General features: G+C 42.2%; 1 long non-coding RNA gene across 4 annotated transcripts; it reads right to left on the bottom strand.

The window, feature by feature from the left end:
* Positions 1-416: 416 nt before the first annotated feature.
* On the bottom strand, positions 417-4501 carry LOC123136557 (uncharacterized). 4 transcript variants are annotated; one of them, XR_006467062.1, is made up of 3 exons: positions 4012-4501; positions 2885-3651; positions 417-2768 (listed from the first exon to the last, which is right to left on the bottom strand). It is a non-coding gene; the product is annotated as an uncharacterized lncRNA (long non-coding RNA). The 4 variants fall into 4 exon arrangements; XR_006467061.1 differs by having other exon boundaries at positions 417-1799; positions 2354-3651; XR_006467060.1 differs by having other exon boundaries at positions 417-1804; positions 2354-3651.
* Positions 4502-8221: the final 3720 nt, after the last annotated feature.

Here is an 8221-nt window from a genome sequence, read left to right on the forward strand (position 1 = left end):
TGGAATCAAGGTCACGCTTTGTCCTTGCGCCGTTGGTAAACTGTGCCCTCCCACTACTCTGAATCCATAGCGTTTTGTCCCTCACAACCCCTTTATAGGTCAGATGCACTATAGGAGCTTAACAACCAATGCCTTGCACAACATTTTTCATCTCTTCACTAAGGCATGTTTATAGTTCCCACTCCTCTGCTCTGTTATGTTAGAAGGATAAACTCTCTATAGCCATCTCTTCTTTTTTTGAAGGGAACTGGACAAACAATGACCAGTGCTATGTTTATGAAATGTTGTACTGTAATAGAAGTGAAAACATGAAACGAGAAACCAATTGAAGAAACAAGGACTTTTTGGTCTGCTGGAATTTAAGGGCAGACTTGAAATGGAAGGTCAAACCAAGATTGACAAGTACCACATCACAAAAAAAGTTTATAACAGATATAGAAGTGACAATAAATAAGTTTTTCAAGATTTACAATGAACTACATGATTTGGCTTCTTGCTCTAAAATAGAAATCTGCAGCGCTAACTTGGTGACAATCCCACCAATTCAACGACAATGGACATATTTTCTACACTTCATTCCTTTGCGGCTTGTAGAGTCAAAGGGCTACGACCATCATTGCAGAAAAGGAAAAAATTAACAATAGTTCTTGCGTGAATGAGTCATCAAGTAATCATGTGAGTCTACTATATATAAACTATAGGCAAAATTCAGCAACAAAGGTAACATGCATAGTGAGAAACTGGATAACAGAAGGAATACTTTCAACCAAGTCTAGAGGAACACATACTACGCCCAGGAACTTTTCACTGACGTAACAATGCAACTATTCATAGCAACAAAATTTATACAGAAAAGGGGGACACTCCTACTCAAACAATAACAACAACAAAGCCTTTAGTTCCAAACACTCCTACTCAACCTCCCTAAAATTTAACCGGATTTCATCTGATAACCTAGAGGCCGGCTGGAGATTGAGCAATATTGGAATATACATATATATTTCAAACAAATTAATGAACTGGGATGAACAGATCTTAGAAGGATAGCCTCACTTGGGGCTTTGGAACTTGAGTATCTCCATGGCTAATCAAGGCTTAGAGAGGCAGCAGTTAAAGCATCAGTCGAGTTAAGGTATGCCGTTATCAATCCTTCTTTTAGTAATCTGAACACGACGTTAGTAATGCCAAGGCAAATACCTTGATACCCTGTTCATGGTCATCTCGTTACTGAAAAATAAATGTAAAACTGGCCTGCAAGATAAAAGCATTTCCCAGTACCTGAATGTACAACCTGGGATCGTCAGTGCTCTTAACATTCAGTTACTGGGAATACCGCTGGATGAAATTATAGTGCAAACTCCAAGTCTTATAAATTTTAATACATTCAACAACTAAGACTTTGAGCCATGAGATTATATGTCAATAGTTACATTTAAGCTTGTGAGAGCATAAATCAATCATAAAAAGGTAGAAAGATTAAGCTCCAGAACACAATAAGGGCTTAAACTACCTATTTGAAAACGGTGAAACAAATCATTAAATCTAACTAATTTTAAATGATCATGTTTTAAGAATTAATATGGTACAGCTAAGAGAAGGCTACAAAATCATCAATCAAGAAGACTCTATATAAGATTGATAATTAGAGACAACTGTCACTGCTCGGTCACATACTGTGGTCGACATGAGCAATGACAGACATGTTATGGATAATTTTTTATCCACAATTCCATGGAGCTCCTCCGTTCTAAACCTCACTGCTTTGACTGCTTTTGAATGTCACACCAGGAATACCCTTCCTGCTCTAATAATAGCAAGCTATCAGAATCAAGCAATAATATAGTGTGAATAACTGAACATGGAAATCCGACAGTAATATATACTAATGATCCTTTAAAGTAATTATGACCACAGTTGTCTACTCAAAGCTCAAAAGTGCACTTAACAATCGTGTACAACAATTAGTTTTATACACTGCCACCAAAATATTTTAACCAACACTTCGACCAACAGCCCTGGTGAAGTGAAATATATAATTAATATGGTCAATCAAGCATATTATATTAATGTATTAGAACTAATAAAAGTGCACTGAGAAGGCAGCCATAAAGCAAGAACAACCACTGCTAAGGGCACTGACGATCACAGTAATGAGAAAAAGTAACACATGGCAATAACAAAGAAACGTAATCCATTATGAAGAGAGGATGTAGGTGGAAAGAAACGTAATCCAAAAAATAAGACTAATATAGACAAGCCTCCAAAACTAATACTACTATTGACACACCTCTGACACTAAGACTATATATAGACAAGCCTCCAAAAGTAAGGCTAATGGAACACGAAGTAGTACCTCCTGCAATTTCTTCAATCTAATTCCTTTTGATTCTATGGGAAAAGGTTGCAACAAGAGGAATAGCCTGCAAAAATAGATAGAGCAATTGTTGTACAAGTCAAAAAAAAGTTACTGCTAGCCATAGTGCATACATTCTATCTCTTATTGTACTTTTTGCAACATACTACAACTCAGAGCAGATACATGACATATCATGGTAATGCCACAATGGTTATTATCGACTGGAATCAGTTGTCCAGATTTTTACTGGTAAATCAATTCAGTTTACATGCAACCAATAAAATTTTATAGGGAAATGTTGTACTGATATCATGGTGGCGCAAGCATAGAAGTTGTTACAGAGTGGAAAGAACAGTCTAGATTTTCAGTACTGAATATGTCCGTCTAGCATCGCAAAAAGCTACAGTTAAGCCTCTCGCATGCTAATTATCTATGTTGAAGCCGGTAGAAAACCTACACTTACAATGGCACATAGAAAAACAATGGAATGTAGCTTTTTGCAATGCGAGAGGCTTAACTGTAGAAAACCTACACTTACAATGGCACATAGAAAAACTACTGCAGTAGAAAGAATCAGCGCCACCACAAAAGGCGAGAAAATAGAAGCTTCACCTAGCACCGAGTCATAATATTATAGTAGATAGCTCCAAGAAGAAATAGATTATATGTACTTTGAGCTGCCACTAAGTTGTGAGTTGCTGTCTAGCGGCCACAACTTCGCTTTGAGCTACCATAGCCACTGTTTCCACATGTGTAGGTTGCTGCTGCCAACAACCCTTATTTATCTGCACCCTCCTTTTTACAAAAGAATATAAGGTTTAGTGGTTTAAACATCTACTTCCTCAAGTAGTCCAATACTAATTGCTTCAAACGACAAGTGCTATCTTTCAATCCCCCCTTCCTAGTCAAGAGGTAGATCATCACACTGGAACTGCTTTAGGGCTCATAGCCTAATGCTAGAGACAAGCAAAATTTGTTCTTGGTAAATTATCAGCAAACAACTGTGACATGCCGCCTGAGCACTTTTACTGAGGGGCTTCAAACCCCAGGCCCCCAAATTCATTTTTGAATTTGAGTTCAGTAGCATGTCGTCATCCTCATGAGCACTCCGTCCAGGTACATAAAGAAGAAAAACAGTGACACTTACATTAGGAAATACCTATAGGATCCATGTGTAGAGGTAGTGAGGCAATTGAAATTGGCCGAAAAGACATAACTTCAGTGCTGGAAGAGCCGCACTGTCGACCACACTCTGAGTCTTGGCTGCTTGATCCATCCCATTGTGGTCGTCGGTGCTGATAGAAAGTTAGATAAAAATTGTGAACAAAAATAAGTAGAATCCCCTCTTCTGGACAAAGTAAAATAAGAACCTCTGCTACTCTAATGTACATCCATGCAACCAAAACTCTGAGAAATACTCATAGCAACACTGATCAACAGTTCTCGAAAGACATTCCAGATTTTTGAACAACTACAGGCCATTAAGTATTAACGATATCCAAAAGTTGTAAGCCCATGGTACTCCTACTATCTCACGACTAACTATATCCGAGCATTTATTCATAGATCATGCAACATTGACGAACAGAAGAAGGAAGGAGCAAGCTCAAGAAATCCTACAAATTAATGAAAGCGGAAAGACATCGGGAGATTACTGGAACTGGATTCGAAGAGGAGAGGAGGCGGCGGCCGCTGAACTCGCCGCCAGCTACGGCACAGCTGCCCCTCTCGACCGTGCGGGCCGCAGCAGAGGAGGCGGTGTGTCGGGCCGACCAGCGGCTACAGTTGCTCCTACTGCTCCGGCCAGTGGGCCTCCCTCCATGGCCGACACTGCCTCCTTGCTCCGGTTGTTCCGGCCGGCGAGCCTCCCTCTACGGCCGACCCCGTCCTCATTTTCCGCTGCACCAACCCCCGCCGTTTTCCCCCGTAGGCGCCGGCCTTCTGCCCAGATCCGACCCATGCGCCACCAACCTAAGCGATGGGTCGACGACGGCGTCCTTCCCTGCCTTGTACTCTCCCATCGGCCATGGATCCATGGTAGCTAGCCGGTGGAGGCGTCGGGGCAACCATGGGGAGCGGGAGGAATGGCGGCGACGAGCACGAACACGCAAGGAGAGGGAGATGGTTAGGGTTCGAGGAGGGAGGAAGGGGTGCAGCGTCCAAGCAAGGGGACTGGGCGAGGTTTCGAGGACACGGGCCCTGCAAACGTCACGACGCACGACGCGGCCAACTGCTCCCCGTCTCCTCCAACGCAGGACGCGGGCAGCGCGTGACGCGACGCGTCAAGTGTGGTTCACCCGAGAAATTGCAACCCAGCCAATGGAGGATTCGATGAGCGGGACCAGGAGTAGTGGCGGCCCACCCGTCATCATGGCAGCATAATCGTGGGTGTACAAGCCGGGTGCCCATGCTCCAGCCCACCCCTCAGCAACTGACATGGGGCACAGCAACTCCCATGACACATCACGCGGGCCTCGCACGAGGAGCCAAAAGCGGTTGACTGAGAAAACTCTAACCTACACCATGAGACATGCAGCCAGAACAGCCGACGAGCGGGACTACGGAAAGCACCGGCCCACCCATCATTCGCAAAACACTGGTGGGGTAGCAGAAACTGCATTCAAACAAGGAGCAGTGCACGACCCACGCCCGCACAGTGCCCACGACGCGGGCTTCGCGCGCACGCGGCGCGGCAGGAGAGGCTGCCCCGTGCACCGAAAAAATCGGCACCCAGCCAAGCAAATCGAGCGTGATCCCCACAAGTCATCCCCGCCCAGGATCTATCATCCGGTCAAAACGCAGAGGTCAATTTCCAGCGAAGATCGAACGACCAGGAACGAGAAAAAGACCACGTTGACCAGGATCGGACGGCCGTCGAAGGATGAAATCGGGGGAGCATTCTGGGAGTGAGTTGGCTAGCCTCTCTATTGTTTTAAATGTGGGTCACCCCAAAAGTAATGTCCTAAATCATAGAAGAATTTTTTGTTTTGTTGGTATGTAAAGCTAGGTGGTATGTATTTAGCAACAATATAATTAGCATAGTCGGCATACTAAGGTGTATTATTAGAAACATTTATTGCAGCTAACTATTCATCAGGCAAGCTATCATTAATAGGTCGTGGGTCATCAAGAATATTTTCAAGCCTAGACAAGTTATCAGCTACAGGGTTCTCTGCTCCTTTTCTATCAGTGATATGTGATACGTCTCCAACGTATCTATAATTTTTGATTGTTCCATGCTATTATATTACTTGTTTTGGATGTTTATGGGCTTTACTATACACTTTTATATCATTTTTCGGACTAACCTACTAACCGGAGGCCCAGCCCAAATTGTTTTTTTTCTATTTTAGTGTTTCGAAGGAAACAAATATCAAACGGAGTCCAAACGGAATGAAACCTTCAGGAGTGATCTTTTTGGAAGAAACGCAATCCATGAGACTTGGAGTGGAGTCAAGAAGCAGCCGAGGCAGCCACGAGGGTGCCAGGCGCGCCCCTGCCTCGTGGGCCCCTCGTGGCTCCCCTGACTGACCTCCTTTGCCTATATATATCTACGTACCCTGAAAACATCCAGGAGCACCACGAAACCATATTTCCACCGCCGCAACCTTCTGTTCCTGTGAGATCCCATCTTGGAGCCTTTTTCGGTGCTCTACCGGAGGGGCAATCGATTACGGAGGGATTCTACATCATCACCAAGGCCTCTCTGATGAGTTGTGAGTAGTTTACCACAGACCTTCGGCTCCATAGTTATTAGCTAGTTGGCTTCTTCTCTCTCTTTGGATCTCAATACATTGTTCTCCTCGATCTTCTTGGAGATCTATTTGATGTAACTCTTTTTGCGGTGTGTTTGTCGAGATCCAATGAATTGTGGGTTTATGATCTAGTTTATCTATGAGAAATATTTGAATCTCCTCTGAATTCTTGTATGTATGATTGGTTATCTTTGCAAGTCTCTTCGAATTATCAGTTTGGTTTGGCCTACTAGATTGATCTTTCTTGCAATGGGAGAAGTGCTTAGCTTTGGGTTCAATCTTACGGTGTCCTTTCCCAGTGACAGCAGGGGCAGCAAGGCACGTATTGTATTGTTGCCATCGAGGATAAAACGATGGGATTTATATCATATTGCTTCAGTTTATCCCTCCACATCATGTCATCTTACTTAATGCATTACTCTGTTCTTATGAACTTAATACTCTAGATGCGTGCTGGATAGCGGTCGATGTGTGGAGTAATAGTAGTAGATGTAGAATCGTTTCGATATACATGTCGCGGACGTGATGCCTATATACATGATCATGCCGAGATATTCTCATAACTATGCACTTTTCTATCAATTGCTCGCAGTAATTTGTTCACCCATCGTAATACTTATGCTATCTTGAGAGAAGCCACTAGTGAAACCTATGGCCCCCAGGTCTATTTTCCATCATATAAGTTTCCTATCTACTTTATTTGTAATCTTTATTTTTCAATCTATATCATAAAAATACCAAAAATATTTATCTTATCTTATTATCTCTATCAGTTCTCACTTACGCAAGTAGTCGTGAAGGGATTGACAACCCCTTTATCATGTTGGTTGCGAGGTTCTTGTTTGTTTGTGTAGGTACGTGGGACTTGCGTGGAGCCTCCTACTGGATTGATACCTTGGTTCTCAAAAACTGAGGGAAATACTTACGCTACTTTGCTGCATCACCCTTTCCTCTTCAAAGGAAAAACCAACGCATGCTCAAGAGGTAGCAAGAAGGATTTCTGGCGCTGTTGCCGGGGAGGTCTTCGCTCAAGTCAACACATACCAAGTACCCATCACAAACTCATCTCCCTCGCATTACATTATTTGCCATTTTTGCCTCTCCTTTTCCTCTCCCCCACTTCACCCTTGCCATTTTATTCGCCCTCTCTTTCCCGTTCGCCTCTTTTTTGCTTGTCTCTTGTGTGCTCGTGTGTTTGTTTGTTTATTTCATCATTATGGCTAGTCCTCCTATTATCGTTAGTACTCCCGATCATGAAGATCTTAATTTTAAACAAAGGGAGGGAGAAAATTTAAAAGATGTGTGGCCTAGAATTTGCAATTCTCAAAATAGATCTACTAGGAAGCAATCTAGTTCCGTTCTTCTTCGCAATTTTTATGTAGGCATTACTCCTTGCAATAGATATATTCTTGATACCATTACCGGAGAGCTTGGGTAGCCATACTTTTGATGCTTATAATGCTATGTTAGATTTGTTCGGTCCACCACCTCTTTTGGTTAATGGAACTATTTTAACTCTAGAACATGTGATGCAAAGGCTTGAAATTATTGAAAATAAAATTGCCACTGTTGAGTTAATTGAAAATCTGGATAAAAAGATCCATAACCAAATTACCCAATATGGATCTAAGGTTGGAACTAATCTGAATTTTTCTAAAGAAAAGGAACCTAAAGTTAATGAAAGAATAGATCAAGATTCTACAAGAATCGATAAACTTGAGGATATAATTACTAACTTAGGGTCTGCCTTTTCATCCGTGAAAAACACTCGAACTCCTCCTACCGAACTTGCCAAATTAATGGATGTTCCTAAAAATAAGGGTGAATCTTCTAGTAAGGAAAATGCGGATCTCAAATCCATAAGTGTTCACCCCAGATTTTTATTATCATCAAGGAACCTTTTGTTACAAGTGAATTTCTTGATTTCTTGCCTAGGAGTTTAATAATTACTAAAAAGAAAGAATCTCCTAAGGGTTATAAGTGCTCTACTGAAGAATTGAATACCAAAGATGGCAATACTTAGATCTTTTCTCATTTTTATGCCTACTAGGGGTGTTAAACGATAGCGCTTGTTGGGAGGCAACCCAATTTTATGTTTTGTTCCTTGCTT

Source organism: Triticum aestivum, chromosome 6B (genome assembly GCF_018294505.1).
Source record: "Triticum aestivum cultivar Chinese Spring chromosome 6B, IWGSC CS RefSeq v2.1, whole genome shotgun sequence".
Lineage (NCBI taxonomy): Eukaryota > Viridiplantae > Streptophyta > Magnoliopsida > Poales > Poaceae > Triticum > Triticum aestivum.